The sequence below is a fragment of the Schistocerca nitens genome, chromosome 5 (assembly GCF_023898315.1).
Source record: "Schistocerca nitens isolate TAMUIC-IGC-003100 chromosome 5, iqSchNite1.1, whole genome shotgun sequence".
Lineage (NCBI taxonomy): Eukaryota > Metazoa > Arthropoda > Insecta > Orthoptera > Acrididae > Schistocerca > Schistocerca nitens.
The window spans coordinates 298,067,099-298,087,102 of record NC_064618.1 but is presented as its reverse complement, the minus strand read 5'-3'; the positions used below and the strand labels follow the sequence as shown (position 1 = coordinate 298,087,102).

At 46.4% G+C, this 20,004-nt stretch overlaps 1 protein-coding gene across 2 annotated transcripts in view; it reads right to left on the bottom strand.

Moving 5' to 3' along the window:
- LOC126259235 (myosin heavy chain 95F) overlaps positions 1-20,004 on the bottom strand; it is a 399,009-nt gene that overhangs the window by 314,372 nt on the left and 64,633 nt on the right. For both annotated transcript variants that reach the window (XM_049955854.1, XM_049955856.1), the window contains exon 2: positions 2,718-2,781. The gene's annotated coding sequence lies outside the window, so the exon portion shown is untranslated. The remainder of the gene's footprint in view (positions 1-2,717; positions 2,782-20,004) is intronic.

Genomic DNA, 20,004 nt, shown 5'->3' with positions numbered 1-20,004 from the left:
CGGAAAGTATGAATCTGGATGGCCAGATAGGGAATTTGAAGCGTCATTTTCCCGAAGCGAGTGCTACGTGCAGACCACTGCACCATCTCTCGGTGCTAGGGAGAAAAGTCAAGGAAATATCAATAATACTACACCGACGGAAGAAAAAATTGTAACACCAAGGAGTTGTGCGACATAAACGAAAGTTGATAGGCGTGTTTCCACATCTGAAATATGACGTCTATTCAAATTTCGCACCAGTTACATAAGAGCGACTCTGATGAAAATCAGGTTTGCTTTCAATACACACTGCAACGGTCGTGAGCGTTAGTTACCTTGGAGATAGGACATGGTGAGTTGATATTAGTCAAGAACGTCTTTGAGGCGAGAAAGACGCCATTATCAACACCTCACTGAGTTTGAACGAGGCCGTGTAACAGGGTTACGAGAAGCCGGATGTTCCTTCTGCTATGCTGCACTAAGACTTGGCAGGAATGTAGCCACTGTACATGGTTGCTGGCGGTGGTGGTCATGAGAATGTACGGTAGCAAGGAGACCGGGCTCCGGAGGGCCATTTGGCGCTACCGAGAGGGAAGACCATCGTGTTCGGCGTAAGGTCTGGCGCACCGCAGTGCACCTGCAGCAGCAATTTGAGCCGCAATTGGCACCACAGTGACACAACGAACTGTTACTAACGGGTTACTTCAAGAGCAGCTCAGAGCCAGACGACCTGCAGCGTGCCTTTCACTGACCCCAAACCACCGCCATTTGCGTCTTCAGTGCTGTCAAGCGAGAGCTCGCTTGAGGGCTGGATAGAGGTCGTGTTTTCTGATGAAATTTGATTGTGCTTCGGTGCCAGTGAAGGTCGTGTGTTAGTTAGGGGGAGGCCAGTTTAGGACTCGCAACCAACCTTTCTGCGTACTAGACACATTGGACATACACCTGGAGTTATGGTCTGGAGAGCGATTTCGTATGACTGCAAGAGTTCTCTCGTGATCCCAAGCTCGCTGATTGCAAAGTTGTGCGTCAATCTGGGTTATCGACCTGTTTTGCTGCCATTCGTAAACAGTATTCCAGGGGGTGTTTTCAGACAGGTTAACCAACATATCATTGTTGTAACCCAACATGCTCTACAGTGTGTCGCCATGTGGCCTTGGCCTGACCAATAACCAGATCCGTCTCCAATCAAGTACATATGGGACATCAGCCGACGACAGCTCCAGCGTCATCCACAAACAGCATTATCCGTCCCTGTATTGAGCGACTAAATGCCATAAGCATGGACCTCCTTCCCATAAACTTACTTCCGGCACATGTACAACACAATGTATCCACGTCTGCATGCTTGCATTCAACATTCTGACAGTTACGTCGGTTATTAATGTAGCGGCATTTCACATTTGCAACGGCTCATTTCGCGATTACATTAACCTGTGATCTTCCAAATATATAATATTATGTAGACAAATGTATTCCCAATATTTCATTACTCTGTATTAATTAGTTTTGGTTTTGCGATTTTTTCGGTCAGTGTACATCCAAGCGCATGTAAGAACAAAAACGAAAGCTATCAAATAGTTTACATCTGTGTTACTCTCCTGTTAAGTAAAAGACTAGATTGGGCCGCTATCAGGAACTGGACATGTGGACTTCTCAAAGATTCTGTCCGCCTTGCGAGCACTGTTTCCACATTTTTTAAGATTTTGAAACCGTTTCATTGTTTGTTCCTATGATCATATTTGCACAGTTAACTGGCTGTGAGAGAGCCTGCGAGCAGACAGCCACAATCTTGTGAGAATTTCTTTCTGTTGTATTAGTATATTAACAGGAAATATTTTATGATTATTAACTTCATTTCTGAGAAAAATAATTTGTGTAGTAGCTAGTAATCTAGCTTTTTTTAAAAAAAAATTGTTGTAGGAAACAACGACCTAATAGTATTACAGTTATTTAGTAAACACAGTCGTGGTCGCTTTTAACTTGTTACTTTTTATTTGTTGATGATCGGTTTCGATCTACTACAAAGATCATCATCAGATCTACATTTTTTGGTGGTAGAAGGAATCTCTGACGTGGAGCAGGCTCGTCAGTGCTGGCGTTGTTCTCAACGACAGCACGGACATGGTAATAAACATGATTCGCAACGATAATAATAAATATGGCCTTACTGTTTTAGCTGTTGAAGTAACAACCTTTTTTCTAAAAATATGGGCTTTATCTGTTTGCATTCAAATTCGACAGCAGACTGCTGCAGCAAAAATAAAAAAGAACGACACTTGGGAAGATAACTGTGAAAGAAGTGAGAGTGGAAGAAAGAGAATTACGTTGGAATGAAGCATTTTCTATCTCGGCAATAAGTTAAATCGCCGGTATGTAACTCCTTTTACAAGTGTCGCATTCTTTTTATCACTATTGCCAACGCAAGCACACATTGCAGTTGATTGCTTCCTTACTAAGACATTTCTTATACATTTCTCGTTGAGCGTCCCTAACAACCAAATACACAGACACAGACACAGACACACACACACACACACACACACACACACACACACACACACACACACACACACACACACACACACACAATTTCCTAAAGTTAACAAAATTTCTTCGTGAATCATTAAATTTGTAAAAATGCAATCTCAACATTTTTGTGTGCATTTCCGCCCTGCACTTACTTCAACCGGTAGCTATACTAAATGCTACAACTTATCTTTCTTTTTATTAGTATTTACCTTCAATGATCTTGGGGAAACAGGCTCCGTCCTCGATTACGTCACTACTGACTGGGCACCAGACCTGCGAAGAAAGGACAGAGACCATTAGTTTGCAGATCAAGTTAAAAGTATAACAGCATCCTCTTATTCTTTGTATATCTCGCGAAAAATAAAGCTTCGCCGCAACGACAGGTAGATACAAACACAAGTTTGATTTTACCCATAATGGATTCGAGAACATGGTTGTTAAAATCAACGTTAAATGTAGGTTCAGCGATCTATTGAACGCGAAGGCACTAAAACTGACGCATTTCGAAGGTGCAAGCCTTCATCATCATAATTACTGTACAAGAATCACGTGAAAGTGATAACGATAAAAATATTGAAAATTCGTGACTTCTCTTGTAACCATAAGACTCGTTATCTTTGCAAACGAATCTGCTTTGTGGATGGACACAGCTGGGACATAAACAACTGTCGAGCGTCAACTGCTAATCTTGCACCAGACACTGGTCATCCGTAAATCTATATGCATTTCGTAACCATCTCCTAACGATGTCAACTTCCAGGACATAACTGTGTTGTCTGCATACAATCCCACAGAGCTACAGACGTGGTGAAAACATTAGACCTTCCTGTTCGGTGGGCACTTAGAAGCAATTTACATGTGGCACTCTCTAATGACGCCAATCTAAAAAAATTTGTACGAGCAGTTTCGCTACTGAAATTGGACGCGCTGACTGCCTTGTGTAAGTAATAGAATACATAGTCGACTGTGGTATGTGTGTGTATCCGTGTAGGAAGACCAACAGCACACATTAAAACCTACCGCCTATCTCCTCCTTCAGAAGCGGCCACCAAGTTATTGTACTTGTTAGTCATAGCTTTTAATGTGTGCTGTTCGTCAGTCTACATGGATGCACACATTGCACCGTAAGTGCAGTATTAGCTGTTAGGATTTGCTAGAACATGATATATTGTTGTGGGGGATACAATATACACTCCTGGAAATGGAAAAAAGAACACATTGACACCGGTGTGTCAGACCCACCATACTTGCTCCGGACACTGCGAGAGGGCTGTACAAGCAATGATCACACGCACGGCACAGCGGACACACCAGGAACCGCGGTGTTGGTCGTCGAATGGCGCTAGCTGCGCAGCATTTGTGCACCGCCGCCGTCAGTGTCAGCCAGTTTGCCGTGGCATACGGAGCTCCATCGCAGTCTTTAACACTGGTAGCATGCCGCTACAGCGTGGACGTGAACCGTATGTGCAGTTGACGGACTTTGAGCGAGGGCGTATAGTGGGCATGCGGGAGGCCGGGTGGACGTACCGCCGAATTGCTCAACACGTGGGGCGTGAGGTCTCCACAGTACATCGATGTTGTCTCCAGTGGTCGGCGGAAGGTGCACGTGCCCGTCGACCTGGGACCGGACCGCAGCGACGCACGGATGCACGCCAAGACCGTAGGATCCTACGCAGTGCCGTAGGGGACCCCACCGCCACTTCCCAGCAAATTAGGGACACTGTTGCTCCTGGGGTATCGGCGAGGAACATTCGCAACCGTCTCCATGAAGCTGGGCTACGGTCCCGCACACCGTTAGGCCGTCTTCCGCTCACGCCCCAACATCGTGCAGCCCGCCTCCAGTGGTGTCGCGACAGGCGTGAATGGAGGGACGAATGGAGACGTGTCGTCTTCAGCGATGAGAGTCGCTTCTGCCTTGGTGCCAATGATGGTCGTATGCGTGTTTGGCGCCGTGAGCGCCACAATCAGGACTGCATACGACCGAGGCACACAGGGCCAACACCCAGCATCATGGTGTGGGGAGCGATCTCCTACACTGGCCGTACACCACTGGTGATCGTCGAGGGGACACTGAATAGTGCACGGTACATCCAAACCGTCATCGAACCCATCGTTCTACCATTCCTAGACCGGCAAGGGAACTTGCTGTTCCAACAGGACAATGCACGTCCGCATGTATCCCGTGCCACCCAACGTGCTCTAGAAGGTGTAAGTCAACTACCCTGGCCAGCAAGATCTCCGGATCTGTCCCCCATTGAGCATGTTTGGGACTGGATGAAGCGTCGTCTCACGCGGTCTGCACGTCCAGCACGAACGCTGGTCCAACTGAGGCGCCAGGTGGAAATGGCATGGCAAGCCGTTCCACAGGACTACATCCAGCATCTCTACGATCGTCTCCATGGGAGAATAGCAGCCTGCATTGCTGCGAAAGGTGGATATACACTGTACTAGTGCCGACATTGTGCATGCTCTGTTGCCTGTGTCTCTGTGCCTGTGGTTCTGTCAGTGTGATCATGTGATGTATCTGACCTCAGGAATGTGTCAATAAAGTTTCCCCTTCCTGGGACAAGGAATTCACGGTGTTCTTATTTCAATTTCCAGGAGTGTATATAGTTGCAGGATAGTACTATCTTTGATAAGTGAATCAACTGCAGGCCTGTGTGGCCGAGCGGTTCTAGGCGCTACAGTCTGGAACCGCGCGACCGCTACGGTCGCAGGTTCGAATCCTGCCTCGTGCATAGATGTGTGTCATGCCCTTACGTTAGTTGAGTTTAAGTAGTTCTAAGTTTAGGGGACTGATGACCTCAGATGTTAAGTCCCATAGTGCTCAGAGGCATTTGAACCATTTTTGAAGCAGCTAGCTGCCTAGTTTACAGGTGAGCCTCGTGAGAGTGTTGTGAGCAAACATGAAGTGATAAAGGAAGAGTTCCAAGCTTGACAATGCATGTTTGCTGCTGGGTTTTCTCTTTTGGCGGTGTTTAATGGCACAGAAACTTCGAGGTATGTGATACTACAGGGCAATATAGGTATTTACATGGCTGTCAGTACGTGTTTTAGTACTGCGATGTATTGATTTGTTTCTTTGTTTTAAACCACTTGATAATGGGCTAACGCAGTCCCAAAACATGTTGTGATATGTCACACATACACTGAGATGACAAGGTAATGGGATACTTCCTAATATCGCTTCCTGCGTACAGCAGCAACTCGACATGCCATGGACTCAACAAGTCGTTGTAAGTCGCCTATAGAAATACTCAGCCATGCTGCGTACCATAAATGTTCGATGGGATTCATGTCGCACGATCTCGGTAGCCAAATCACTCGCTCGACTTGTCCAGAATGTTCTTCAAACGAATCGCGAAATGGTGTGGCCGAGTGACGTGGCGCATTGTCATTCATAAAAATTCCATCGTTGTTTGGGAGCATGAAGTTCATGAATGGCTGCAAATGGTCTCCGAGCAGTAGAACATAATCATTTCCAGTCAACGATCGATTCAGCTGGACCTGCGGGCCCGCATCTCGTGGTCGTGCGGTAGCGTTCTCGCTTCCCACGCCCGGGTTCCCGGGTTCGATTCCCGGCGGGGTCAGGGATTTTCTCTGCCTCGTGATGGCTGGGTGTTGTGTGCTGTCCTTAGGTTAGTTAGGTTTAAGTAGTTCTAAGTTCTGGGGGACTGATGACCATAGATGTTAAGTCCGATAGTGCTCAGAGCCATTTTTTTTTGGACCTGCGGAACCGACCTCATCCATGTAAACACAGCCCCACCACTATGGAGCCTCCACCAGGTTGCACAGGCAGTCACACTCGAACCCTACTATCAGCTCTTACCATTTGAAATAACGACTCTTCTGACCAGCCCACGGTTTGTCAGTCGTCTAGGGACCAACAGATACGGTCACGAGCCCAGGAGAAGCGGTGCAGGCGATGTCGTGCTGTTAGCAAAGCCACTCGTCGTACGTCACACACTGATTTCTGCGGTTAGTTCACGCAGTGTTGCTTGTCTGTTAGCACTGACAACTCTACACAAACGCTGTTGCTCTTGGTCGTTAAGTGAAGGCTGTCGGCCACATCGTTGCCCGTGGTGAGAGGTAATGCCTGGAATTTGGTATTCTCGGCACACTCTTGACACTGTGGATATCGGCACACTCTTGACACTGTGGATATCGGATTACAGAATTCCCGAGCGATTTTCGAAATGGAATGTCCCATGCGTCTAGCTCCAATTACAATTCCGCGTTCAACGTCTGTTCAAAAAATGGTTCAAATGGCTCTGAGCACTATGGGACTTAACATCTATGGTCATCAGTCCCCTAGAACTTAGAACTACTTAAACCTAACTAACCTAAGGACAGCACACTACACCCAGTCATCACGAGGCAGAGAAAATCCCTTACCCCGCCGGGAATCGAACCCGGGAACCCGGGCGTGGGAAGCGAGAACGCTACCGCACGACCACGAGATGCGGACTTCAACGTCTGTTAATTCCCATCGTGCTGCCATAATCATGTCGCAAACCTTTCCATATGAATCACCTCAGTTCAAATGACAGCTCCGCCAATGCACTGCCCTTTTATACCTTGTGTACGAGATACTACCGCCATCTGTCTATGTGCTTATGGCTATCCCATGATTTTTGTCGCCTCATTGTAAACCAATGGGGGCAGTATTATTCTCCGGGGAACGTTCACCTGAGCTCCGATAGGACCTGCGGTAATAACTGAAGGCGAATACCTGCTCTGCAACGCTCGCTAAACATAGATTTGCGCACAGCAAACGTTGCAGCGGGTCGTTTGTGGGGACGCTGGCAGACGCCGTGCCGTCTCCTGTCGCCAAGGGCAAGGTCCTGACCGCCACAGCTGCGCCACTGGCTGAGCGAGGTCGCCCACTACACTGTACTGTGCCGTACGTGCATCGCTTTGCAAGCGCCGCCGGTTCTCAGCCGTCGCGGGGGCGCTGCACTCCACGACAATGCGACATTTAGCTCCCCTTCAAACCTCATCCCAAGCGAGAAAAGTTTTTTCACGGCTGACTTGTCTGCGAATGTATGTTGCTTTCGATACAGGGAAGGCAGATACGGAAAGAATAAACATTGTGAAACTAAAATAGATTATAAGTAACATAGGAGAATGCAGGCAGGTGATGTCGTCCACAACCGCCAATATTTGGACATGAGTATAAACTGACGCTTTCAACGCAACTGCAGCAAGTAAGCGCTGTGCAAGCGAATTTAGAACCACGGTTTCCAGAGAAACTCCGGTAAGGCAAACACACACACACATACAGTAAACATTAGCGCATCACAAAACAGTGATGGCTGACGTCAAAAATTATCGATAGCGAAATCAATAATCAATGGCTGAGATAGGATTAACCCTGATCCTATGTTTTTGGTCAAGGAGGAGAGCTGGATTCCATGCACAATTTAAACAAAAACTGCCATCTCTATTAACAACGTTACTTGTTAATTTAATTTCAACTGATTCATTAATACCACTTTCCCCATAGCTGGAAGTAGATGCCAGATTCTCCGTGTTTTACAGGGCTATTACAAATGATTGAAGCGATTTCATAAATTCACTGTAGCTCCATTCATTGACATATGGTCACGACACACTACAGATACGTAGAAAAACTCATAAAGTTTTGTCGGCTGAAGCCGCACTTCAGTTTTCTGCCGCCAGAGCGCTCGAGAGCGCAGTGAGACAAAATGACGACAGAGCCGAGAAAGCGTATGTCGTGCTTGAAATGCACTCACATCAGTCAGTCATAACAGTGCAACGACACTTCAGGACGAAGTTCAACACAGATCCACCAACTGCTAAATCCATTCGGCGATGGTATGCGCAGTTTAAAGCTTCTGGATGCCTCTGTAAGGGGAAATCAACGGGTTGGCCTGCAGTGAGCGAAGAAACGGTTGAACGCGTGCGGGCAAGTTTCACGCGTAGCCCGCGGAAGTCGACGAATAAAGCAAGCAGGGAGCTAAACGTACCACAGCCGATGGTTTGGAAAATCTTACGGAAAAGGCTAAGGCGGAAGCCTTACCGTTTACAATTGCTACAAGCCCTGACACCCGATGACAAAGTCAAACGCTCTGAATTTTCGGCGCGGTTGCAACAGCTCACAGAAGAGGATGCGCTCAGTGCGAAACTTGTTTTCAGTGATGAAGCAACATTTTTTTCTTAATGGTGAAGTGAACAGACACAATGTGCGAATCTGGGCGGTAGAGAATCCTCACACATTCGTGCAGCAAATTCGCAATTCACCAAAAGTTAACATGTTTTGTGCAATCTCACGGTTTAAAGTTTACGGCCCCTTTTTCTTCTGCGAAAAAAACGTTACAGGACACGTGGATCTGGACATGCTGGAAAATTGGCTCATGCCACAACTGGAGACCGACAGCGCCGACTTCATCTTTCAACAGGATGGTGCTCCACCGCACTTCCATCACGATGTTCGGCATTTCTTAAACAGGAGATTGGAAAACCGATGGATCGGTCGTGGTGGAGATCATGATCAGCAATTCATGTCATGGCCTCCACGCTCTCCCAACTTCACCCCATGCGATTTCTTTCTGTGGGGTTATGTGAAAGATTCAGTGTTTAAACCTCCTCTACCAAGAAACGTGCCAGAACTGCGAGCTCGCATCAACGATGCTTTCGAACTCATTGATGGGGACACGCTGCGCCGAGTGTGGGAGGAACTTGATTATCGGCTTGATGTCTGCCGAATCACTAAAGGGGCACATATCGAACATTTGTGAATGCCTAAAAAACTTTTTGAGTTTTTGTATGTGTGTGCAAAGCATTGTGAAAATATCTCAAATAATAAAGTTATTGTAGAGCTGTGAAATCGCTTCAATCATTTGTAATAACCCTGTATATTCTGCAGGATGACCGGTGTCAAGGCAATTTTCTGCAATGGCACATTTGCTCAGGCTCGGTACACCAGTCCTCCACAGTCCTGATGTTATGTTATGTTGTGCCAACCCGGGACCTAGGAACGACGGAGAGGCTCCGTCCCCGCCGCAATGCTCCGCAACCCCACGACGACTACCGCAGTCCACTTCAACCCTCTGCCGCGCCACACCGAACCCAGCATTATTGTGCGGTTCTGCACCCTGTGGACTCCCCAGGGAACGTCTCACACCAGCCGAGTGTAACCCCTATGTTTGCGTAGTAGAGTAATGGTGGTGTACGCGTACGAGGAGAACTTGTTTGCGCAGCAATCGCCGACGTAGTGTAGCTAAGGCGGAATAAGGGGAACTGCGTAAAAACCATCTACAGACTGGCCGGTTCACCGGACCTTGACACAAATCTCCCGGGCGGATTCGTGCCGGGGACCAGGCGCTCCTTCCCAGTCCGGAAAGCCGTGCGGTAGACCGCGTGGCCAATCGGGCGGGCCACAGTCCTGATAGTCTGACCAATGTATGGTATGCCACAATTGCAAGGAATAAGAAAGATGTACATCCGTCTTATGCAATCCAAGATCATCTCAGCGGAACCTAAATGGCCCCTGATCTTAAACGGTGGTCGAAAACCACATTTCACATCATGGCAAAATACGACCAATTCTGTTCGAAATGCTCCCTGCGTTAGGCAAGAAGGCTGCATCATCACCGTTCACACGATGCGCGATTGGTCGATAGGGTAACGCACTTGTGATCTGTCTTTCACGGCAACCATTCTGACGAAAAGTGACCACGAGGTGGGTCAACTCAGCCGACAAACCCTCAGGGCCCGAGATGACATGGGCCCTGTGAAGTAAGGTACGCAGTACTCTTTCATGTTGAGCCAGAGGGTGACAACAGCCAGCCGTTGTCAGCCTGCAAATACAAGCGAGTGTGAGCAGGCTTCCTATAAACTGCATGTCCCAACGTACCACCAACTTTCCTCCTGATCGACACACCAAGGAAGAAAAGACAGCCATCCTTTTCCACCTCCACCGTGAAACAAATATTCGAGTGACTGAATATAGGTGTTCTAAAAAGTCGTTCATATTCTCACTGCCATGAGGCCAAACAACAAAAGTATCGTCCACGTATCTGAAAAAAACACGCAAGTTTCGAAGACGTCGACTCCAAGGCACGTTTGTCGAAGTCTTCCATAAACAAAGTGGCGATAATAGGTGACAACGGGCTTCCGATCGTAATTCTATCTGTCTGCTCGCAGTGCTGGTCACTGAATTAAAAGTAAGTAGAAGTCAACATATGTCGAAATAGGTTCGTCAATCCAACACCAAACCTAACCCCAGTCACCCGTAACAAATCAGACAGGGGAACACGAGTGAAAAGAGAGACCACATTAAAATTTACTGCAATATCAGAGTCATTCAAAGGCATTCCCTCTAATCGACGTAAGAAGTCCGCCGAGTTCTTATTGTGATGCTCTCACACAACAGAGTAGCTAGGTGTTTTGTTACACGATGAGTTGGAGCACTGATGTTACTCACAAACGCCCACGTACACACACACAATTTAACGAACATTTTATCACTAGATGGCGCCGTAAGCGGCAGAATATGTAAAATAACAGAAGCGAAGTACACGGCTGTTCCTCAGTTTGTGTCTGATTCAGTTTGAGGCCCTCGGCATGAATGTCTCAATGCAGGGTCTCGCGCTGCTGGTAAACGTCGTTTACAAGAACGGTGACTATGCGCCATTAGCCCTGCATAAGTTCCGGGCACTCAGGAGTGTGATGTCTGCTAAGTGTCTGGAGAAAATGATTACGAAACTCGAAAAGACAGATTCTTCTGAAGTGCAATGTGGCAGGAGGAGGAAAACAACCGTGTAGAAATTGCAGATTCTTCCACGCAAGCTAATTATACGAGGGCTGGAACGTTAATAGTGGCAACTATTTATTTACAGCTCGTACAAAATTGATACGTGTTCCAAAGTTTACTGACCTTCAAAGTAGTCACAAGCATTGGGTATAACCCATTGCCAGCGATGTAGAAGTCGTAGGATACTCTTAGCAGTGGCAATTGTGTTGACATTTCGAGCGGCGCGGTCTATTGCCCGTCGAATTTGTAGCAGTTCTGAAGCGAATGCCGTGAAGTGTTTCCTTCAGTTTAGAAATCGAGTTGAACTTACAAGGGCTTAAGTAAGGGGAGTGCAGTAGGTGGTATAGCACTTAGCAGACCCATCAGTCAAACAAATCTGTAACAGCTGGCACTGTACGTGCTTGAACACTGTCCTGCAAAATGATGGTCAGGTCCTGCAGAAAGTGTCATCACTTCTGTCTCTAAGCTGGTCAAAGGTTGTGCTCACAGAGACAGAAGTGATGACACTTTCTGCAGCAAATTTTGTTGCTTTCAGATGACAAGCCCAAAACGCACCGTAAAGGCGTTATATGACGCAATCTTACTGCCAGTAATCCTGCAGATTCAACCGCGATCAATCACGTATTAGAGATAAGGAACAGTTTCCGAACTGCTTTGCCGCTTTGTTAACAGCGACGCCCCTTGGAATGAATGAATTGCTGATGGCGTTATGTGAGGCATGTAAATAGAAAGATGGAAGAGAGTGGGACTGGTGTACGCCTGGAGAACACCTGCCATCATGTGTAACGCCAACAGTGCATTAGAGGAACAGCTCGAAGACAATGGTTCTTTCAACATGACAATTCCCCCCTGTCATAGAGCAGCATCTGTGAGGCAATGATTTATAGGCAGTGACATTCCTCAAATGGACTGGCCTGCCCAAAATCCCGATCTGTGCACGCTGGAATACCTTTAGAATGAGTTAGATCGTCGGCTTCGTTTCACACCCCAGCGTGCAACATCACTACCTTGTCAGGTTTGCTCTTCTCCTTAAGAAGACCGGACTGCCATTTCTCCAAAGACATTCACATACCTCACTGAGAGTACGGTGGCATCGAGGCGAAGAGTAGACACACTAATAAGTGTCCGCACACTTTCGATCAGATAACGTACTAGTAAATGTTAATGTTGCAGTCTCCGTTCATGCGATGTTGCCACTCTTTGCATCAACTCCGTTAGCCGCGTGAACGTTCTGCTTCTATGACCATGCAGAAAATTTCTGAGTTAGCCTCAGCACCAAATTGCAAAGGGTGTATCTCTAATGGTAATACACATTCCGTCACGAATAATGTCCGGTCGACCGACTCGATAAAACGCCTAGCTTTCGGCGGCGGTTGGGAACTTGGTTTCGAGTTCCACATTGTTCTCAGCACCACTCGTGGCACCGAGGGCTGAAATCGATCCGCGCCGTGCAGACACGTCGTGCGTCGGGTTACCCGTCTTAGTCACCACGGTCGATACCCACCAGGATCGACACACAGCCGCTGTCGATGACCTGTACCGTCGAAACCCATCCTGCGACTCCTCTGTAGTGCAGACGTAATGTGTGACGCGCCTCTTTAGTTACATCTGCATTCTGCGTCTTACTTAGAGGCAATTGGTCTCTTCTTAACCACATCTGTGGTCTGGCAGACAGTTTTGATTGTCACATAAATATTGAATGTCTCAAAATCAGTCTCCGTTACTGTATTACTACTATTCTGCTGGTGCCAAGCGAGAGCAGTTATTCATCTCAATAATAACTGATCAATGAAAGACGCAAACTTGAAATTTTCAACTATTATAAACTCTCTCAGTATGTGAGAGTTTTACCAAGGACTCGAGAAAAGTGCTCGTGTCCACATATCTATACGTCATTTCCATGTGTCCTGCTGATCATTAAACCGAATTGGTAGAGTTTTTTAAATTTATGTTTTTATAGTAGGAAATGATTCTCGCATCTAACTGGGAACAGCTTGTTCAAGGAATGAGGTGCAAAATTGGACTGTTGCGGGTTTTGTTTCATCTCAGGATGAAGAGCAACGTATGTCAGGAAAAGTACGAGTCCAGTGACCACCATCTATGTTTGACGTCAACGTATGATAACCACTCACAAACAGCAGGTAGCAGCACTAGAGCTGAGGGTATATAAAACGTGTTGGGGGACGCAGAAAACAGTGCAGTCGCCGTAATGCAGAAGCGGAACGATTTATCCGACGTTCAAGAGCGGATGATCATTCGCTTTCGTGGCAAGAGTGGAAGCATTTCTGAAACAGACAAATTTGTAATCTGTTCGTATGACAAAATGGCGCTATCCAAAACCGGTACCGAGGCACCTGTGTTGCACGGCGAGCCCCATTTCTGAGCACATCAATCACAACGAAGTCAGATCGCGTTAATATTCATTCTTGGGTCAAAATTTCGCATAAAAATGGCAATTTTCGGGACATTACTACTGAGGCTACACCAGTTATGTACTCAGTTTTAGTTTTAAAAAATGTGTAGTAGGCTTTCAACTTCCGTACAAATTCTGCTTTCGTGGTGGTGAAATTCTTTTTGACGTCATGTTGCGAGATCACAAACGCTTGCCTCATCCAGTACTGACGAAACGACAACTTCAAAATGAAATCTAATTTAGAAAGGATAACTGGTATTGCTATTTTCTCGATAAGCATATAATAACAAATTTTCATATCGTGAAGATTTAGCTTCTTGGTCACACCACAAGGATTGCATTGCCTCGCTGACTCACGTGCCATCGCTGATGAGGTCATTGCACATGGAACACATCCTCGGATTGAACAATAACTGGAACGGGTTGTGTCTGTTTGCAGGAATCATTCTCAATTTCCCTCAGTAGATTTTGGGAAATCACAGTAAAACTAAATCTGGCTGTCCATGGAGGGATGTCAACACCGTTACTCGCGAAGACGAGTCCAGTGCTTTAATCTCGGTGCCAAGTAGTTTGGTTTTCAGTCGGTGTGGACAGAATCAATTTATTTTGAATAAAGTAATACCTAATGAAGATATTCACGTTACGATGCTTAAGCTGAAATTTCACAAGTCTGATACGATTCTTGGAAATGTGCTTGGCATCAGATTACAGTGTGATGTTGTGGATGAATATCAAACATTATCACTTGGATAAAGGCTTCATGGACCTCTTACTGCGTCAGATTTGTATGGTAGCTTATGCTTTCGACACCTTCTCTGACGCCATCGTCAGGACGTACCTGTAGGCCGAGTGGTACTTTATTTAGTTGGCCGAAAGGGAACACACATTTCACAAGAATTTCTGCAAATGTGACTCAAAATCAACAACCGCTTTCGACTTTCGTTAGCGTTCGGTACGGGCCTCTCACAAAACCTTATGCACATTTATCAGAGATTTATAAAAACACACCGTTCTTCGTACGATTAATTATAATTATTGTTATAATTAAAAGTCATATAGGTTGTTATCATCAATAATTTACAAATTAAGCATGAAACACACTTCAACGCACAAGCTTTCAAGACATGCTCTGGTAACCAAGACAGGAGATTAATAAGTCCTAGCGTCATGATAATGTCGTCGTTTATGTAATGGAAGGATGTAGGTTCGCATCCCGCTATACGCAATTTTTTTTTCGTCTTAGAGTTGTCAACACATTCTGGGACTTCCCTACGAATGTAACACAACTATGTTCTGCAGTATTCGATGGTACTTTCCGTCTGATTAGAGAACTAAGGGTGAAATAAATATTTGGAAATTTCCGAGAAAACTGCGAATGAAAACAGCAGCTTAAAAATTCATACATTTCCTTTTTGCAAATATTTGGCTCTTTATTTTCGAATATATGGCGATTTCAGAGTGTGTGGTTAGGCAGGAGCCTAAGAGGGCATTTTAACTTGCTGTGAGTGAAACGATGAGCAATAACATTCATATTCTTCCTTGTCAAAAGCAGTTCCTACAGCTGTCAATATCGCGCGAGATGACGTCGCGTCTGTTGAAAGTCTTGTGAAATGGGTGTTACCCTTGATCGAATTGTGTCTTGGAGACGTCACGAAGTCACGAAACTTGCATATACGAGGGGCATCCAGTAAGTAATGCAGCACATGTTTCTTTTTGTGAACGTAGGTTGGTTTCATTCATCCCAATACACAATATTACTCCCCACTATTTTGGCTACAAGACCCTATTTTTCAACATATTCTCCGACCCATGCGACGCCCTTAAGCCACCTTACTGTGAGGGCCTGTATGCCCGCAAGCTACAACTCTACTGGTCGACGTCGGAGGCAACGTCTTGCTGCATCCATAACTTTCCCATCATCCACGTACGGCTTCCAGCGGAGTGCGTCTTTCAGTGTGCCGAACAGTTGGAATCCGGCAGGTGCGAGATCCGGGCTGTCGGGTGGAAGAGGAAGAACAGTTCAATGAAGTTTTGTGAACTTCTTTCGGTGGAACAGCGTGTAAGCGCCACCAATAGGAATGTGCAGTTGAGCAGCGAGGTGTTTGACTGTGAACTGTCGGTCACCTCGCATGAGTGTATCCGCAAATGCCTACGAGTACATTGCAGGAGTTACAGCTGTGTGCGTCGGCCGGCAAGCGGGAGATGAACAGATTTGCGCGACCTTGTTGCGATGACGGACACCTCACCCAACGTACAGCTCAGCCATCTATCGGACTTCATGAATCCTTGGGGGCTGGAGCGGGAATATCCTACGATGTCCTCAAAAAATTCCGCATTATTTCAACCGAAATTGGCCGAGAAAAAAGAAAGTATTGCATTACTTACTGAACGCCCCTCGTAGAGAATACGTCGATGTTATCACGGAGGAATATCGGTACCCGCCAGGGTAGCCGGGCGCGCCTACCCGAGTTAGCTACTTTTTCTCCGTTAGTAGCATTAATCCGGTGGAGGTTATAGGCTCCTCTACTTGCCAGGTTAGCCGAGAGCGGTAATGCTCTGCTTCCTGGACTCTGGTAGGCGCGCCGGCTCCGGATCGAATCCGTCCAGCGGATTAACGACGAGGGACGATGGGCCGGCCAGCCTGGATGTGGTTTTTAGGCGGTTTTCCACATCCCGCTAGGTGAATACCGGGCTGGTCCCCACGTTCCGCCTCAGTTACACGCGTTGCAGACATTTGAAACACGTCCGCACTATTTCACGATCTACACTAGACGTGTACACTGATTCCGTCCTGGGGGGTACGGAGAGGCGGCAGGTGGGCATCCGGCCATCCCTTAAACTAACACTGCCAAATCCGTTGTAACCACGCCGACCCTGCGATCACTGCGGGACTATGGCGTAAGCGAAAGAAAGAAATATCACAGAGGAATATTAGTAGCGATTTTTATTAAAAATGGAATTCCTTCAGATGTACTTAAGATTTTATATTTACTTCGGTACTAGTTTCGACGTTGCGTCAACGCCATCTTTAGGCCCGTACACTTTGATCATATCAGTTTTGTGTGGCTCAGTCTAGAAGTCCGCGGTGAGACCAACACGTGCTCCACATGGATGGCGGGCGGTAACTAGTGTGTCCCACCTTCATGCAGTTTAAATATGGATGTACGAAGATATTAGTAGCGATGTCGACTTCTTTAGGCACTGGATAAATCGGCTTATTTATCTCTAACCTTTCAACGTCAACCGTGTACTACCAAGGGCGCACAGAGAAATAAGCTAAATTAGCCATCGTCTAACGAAATAAAGATCGCTACTAATGTGCCTCCGTCATAGACACCGACATAATCTGCAGTAGTCTGTGCAAGTTCCGTGACTTCGTGACGTCTCCATGACAGAAATTGGTCAACTAAATAATGAGACAATACAGTCTACAGATATCTCCTGACGATGAAGATGGAAGCAGCTGTCGAAAGCTTGAATTTACTAGTACATACAAATGTAACGTGGTAAGAAATCCGTGTAACATTTACCCAAAAATGTCACCGCGAAAAACTACGTTCTCGTAAGATTACTTCTGCAAAACATATTCAGTGCACCGCTGTTCATTTGCTTTAATCATTCGATACGAAATGGTCATTATAGCTTTTCAACGTAAAATTGTCACATTGGAAATTTTAGAATTTTTTCATTAATTCCTTTCTCTTAGTTCCCATAATTTACAAATTTGCAGTTTTCAAAGTTGTTAACGTCGTACACAGTTCAAACGTAAGTCCAACTCACTGGTATGAAATATAATTTACTGTATTCCGATTACCACTGTTTCTTTTGAGCTACATGACATCAGCCGACCGGTGTGACCGAGCGGTTCTAGGCGCTTCAGGCCGGTACCACGCTGCTGCTACAGTCGCAGGTTCGAATCCTGCCTCGGGCATGGGTGTGTCTGATGTCCTTAGGTTAGTTAGGTTTAAATAGTTCTGAGTCTAGGGGACTGATGACCTCAGAAGCGAATTTTTTGAACATGGCATCAGTTGTCAGATGAATGATTGTCAATTCCGAACTCGTAACACTGAAGTCTTAGGTTGAGCCTCATACTGAGTTAGAATATGTTGCCTAGAAAAGTAATATTAATATACAGTGCGAGGTGGCACAGAGGTTAGCACTCTGGACTAGTATTTTTCACTGTTCACATCATCGTCCAACCACTTAGGCTTAGTATAACTGTGGTTTTCCTGCACTACTTAGGCAAAACAGGGGATGGTTCTTTTGAAAAGGCATAACTGGTTTCCTACCTCAGTCCGAGTCTGCTCTTAGTCTCTAACCACCCAGTCGTCGATGTGACGTCGAACTATATTTTTGCTTTCTTCAGGGGTGCTAGTTCTTCAAGGTTCGCAGGAGAGCTTCTGTGAAGTTTGGAAGGTAGGAGACGAGGTACTGGCGGAATTAAAGCTGTGAGGACGGGGCGTGAGTCGTGCCTGGGTAGCTCAGATGGTAGAGCACTTGCCCGCGAAAGGCAAAGGTCCCGAGTTCGAGTCTCGGTCCGGTACACAGTTTTAATCTGCCAGGAAGTTTCATATCAGCGCACACTCCGTTGTAGAGTGAAGATTTCATTCTAGAAACAACCCCCAGGCTGTGGCTAAGCCATGTTCAAATGACTCTGAGCACTATGGGACTTAACTTCTGTGGTCATCAGTCCCCTAGAACTTAGAACTACTTAAACCTAACTAACCTAAGGACATCACACACATCCATGCCCGAGGCAGGATTCGAACCTGCGACCGTAGCGGTCGCGCGGTTCCAGACTGAAGCGCCTTTAACCGCACGGCCACAACGGCCGGCTAGGCTAAGCCATGTCTCCGCAATATCCTTTCTTCCAGGAGCGCTAGTTGTGCAAGGTTCGCAGGAGAGCTTCTGTGAAGTTTGGAAGGTAGAAGACGAGGTACTTGCGGAATTAAGCTGTTAGGACGGGGCGTGAGTCGTGTTTGGGTAGCTAAGATGGTAGAGCACTTGCCCGCGAAAGGCAAAGGTCCCGAGTTCGAGTCTCGGTCCGGCACACAGTTTTAATCTGGCAGGAAGTTTTATATTTTTCCTTACTGTTTCCCAAACTCAGTCAATGCTTCATATCAGAGGTACTCCCGTTACTTTGATAAGCATGTGCAACTCTGATGTCACCATTCGCGTACAACAGCCACGCAGTTCTCGATCACTGAAGCTGGCGCTAGAAAATAGCAGTGTCTGGTGTCGCGCATAACACGGAAGCCGTACAGTAGGGGCGGGCGTCAAAGCGTGAGGCTGATAACTGCGGCTGTTGCCTCCTTTGACTGCCTCCGCGCCGACAGCCGGTGACAGCATGATGGACATGTCGATGGGAGCGCTGGGTGTGGCCGCCAGATAACACCTGCATTCACCGCCGTGTCTCCACGGCGACACTCCCGTGAGCCCTTCCTTTCCTGCTGATAACCACTGTCTGCCTTTAGAGGTTGGGGGGAGGGAGGTTAAAGAAGTACTTAATACTTATCTAGCGCCAACCTTGTACAAGGAAAAGAACCTGTATGAGACCCATAGGTAACACAATGCAACGTACGGTGCTGGTTAAAAAATCAGTTCTGGGAAAAAATTTACATTATTCAGTAAACAGTTTAATATTACTTTATCCTTCTATTTTAGGGTATAGACCATATTGTAAGAGGCGTGTTTTTTAGGCCGGTATTACATTATCAAATTTATTTGTCAAAGATTTGATCAAAGATGTGATCAAATATTCCGTCAAATATATTTGATAAAGATCTTTGACGTAGCGCTAGAAGGGGTATTACACTGTCATCATATTTTTCGTCAAAGTTCAAGATGGCTGACAACAACAACTTGTTATTAACCGCAGCAGTTGCATGTACCAAAAAATGGTTCAAATGGCTCTGAGCACTGTGGGACTCAACTGCTGTGGTCATAAGTCCCCTAGAACTTAGAACTACTTAAACCTAACTAACCTATGGACATCACACACGTCCATTCCCGAGGCAGGATTCGAACCTGCGACCGTAGCGGTCGTGCGGTTCCAGACTGTAGCGCCTTTAACCGCTCGGCCACTCCGGCCGGCACATGTACCACAATTGCACTGTGTGCACATGCGGAAGAGAAGCAGGGGAAAAAAAGGAAACATACCTGGGTGAAGCCGTGGGTTTTACGACACGATAAAAGCATCCAACAAAACTTGTTACGTGAGCTTATAGTGGAGGACGTCAAGTCGTACATCAGCTTAAGAATGGATGAGCATACATTTCTGTATGTGCACAGTGAAGTGTATCCT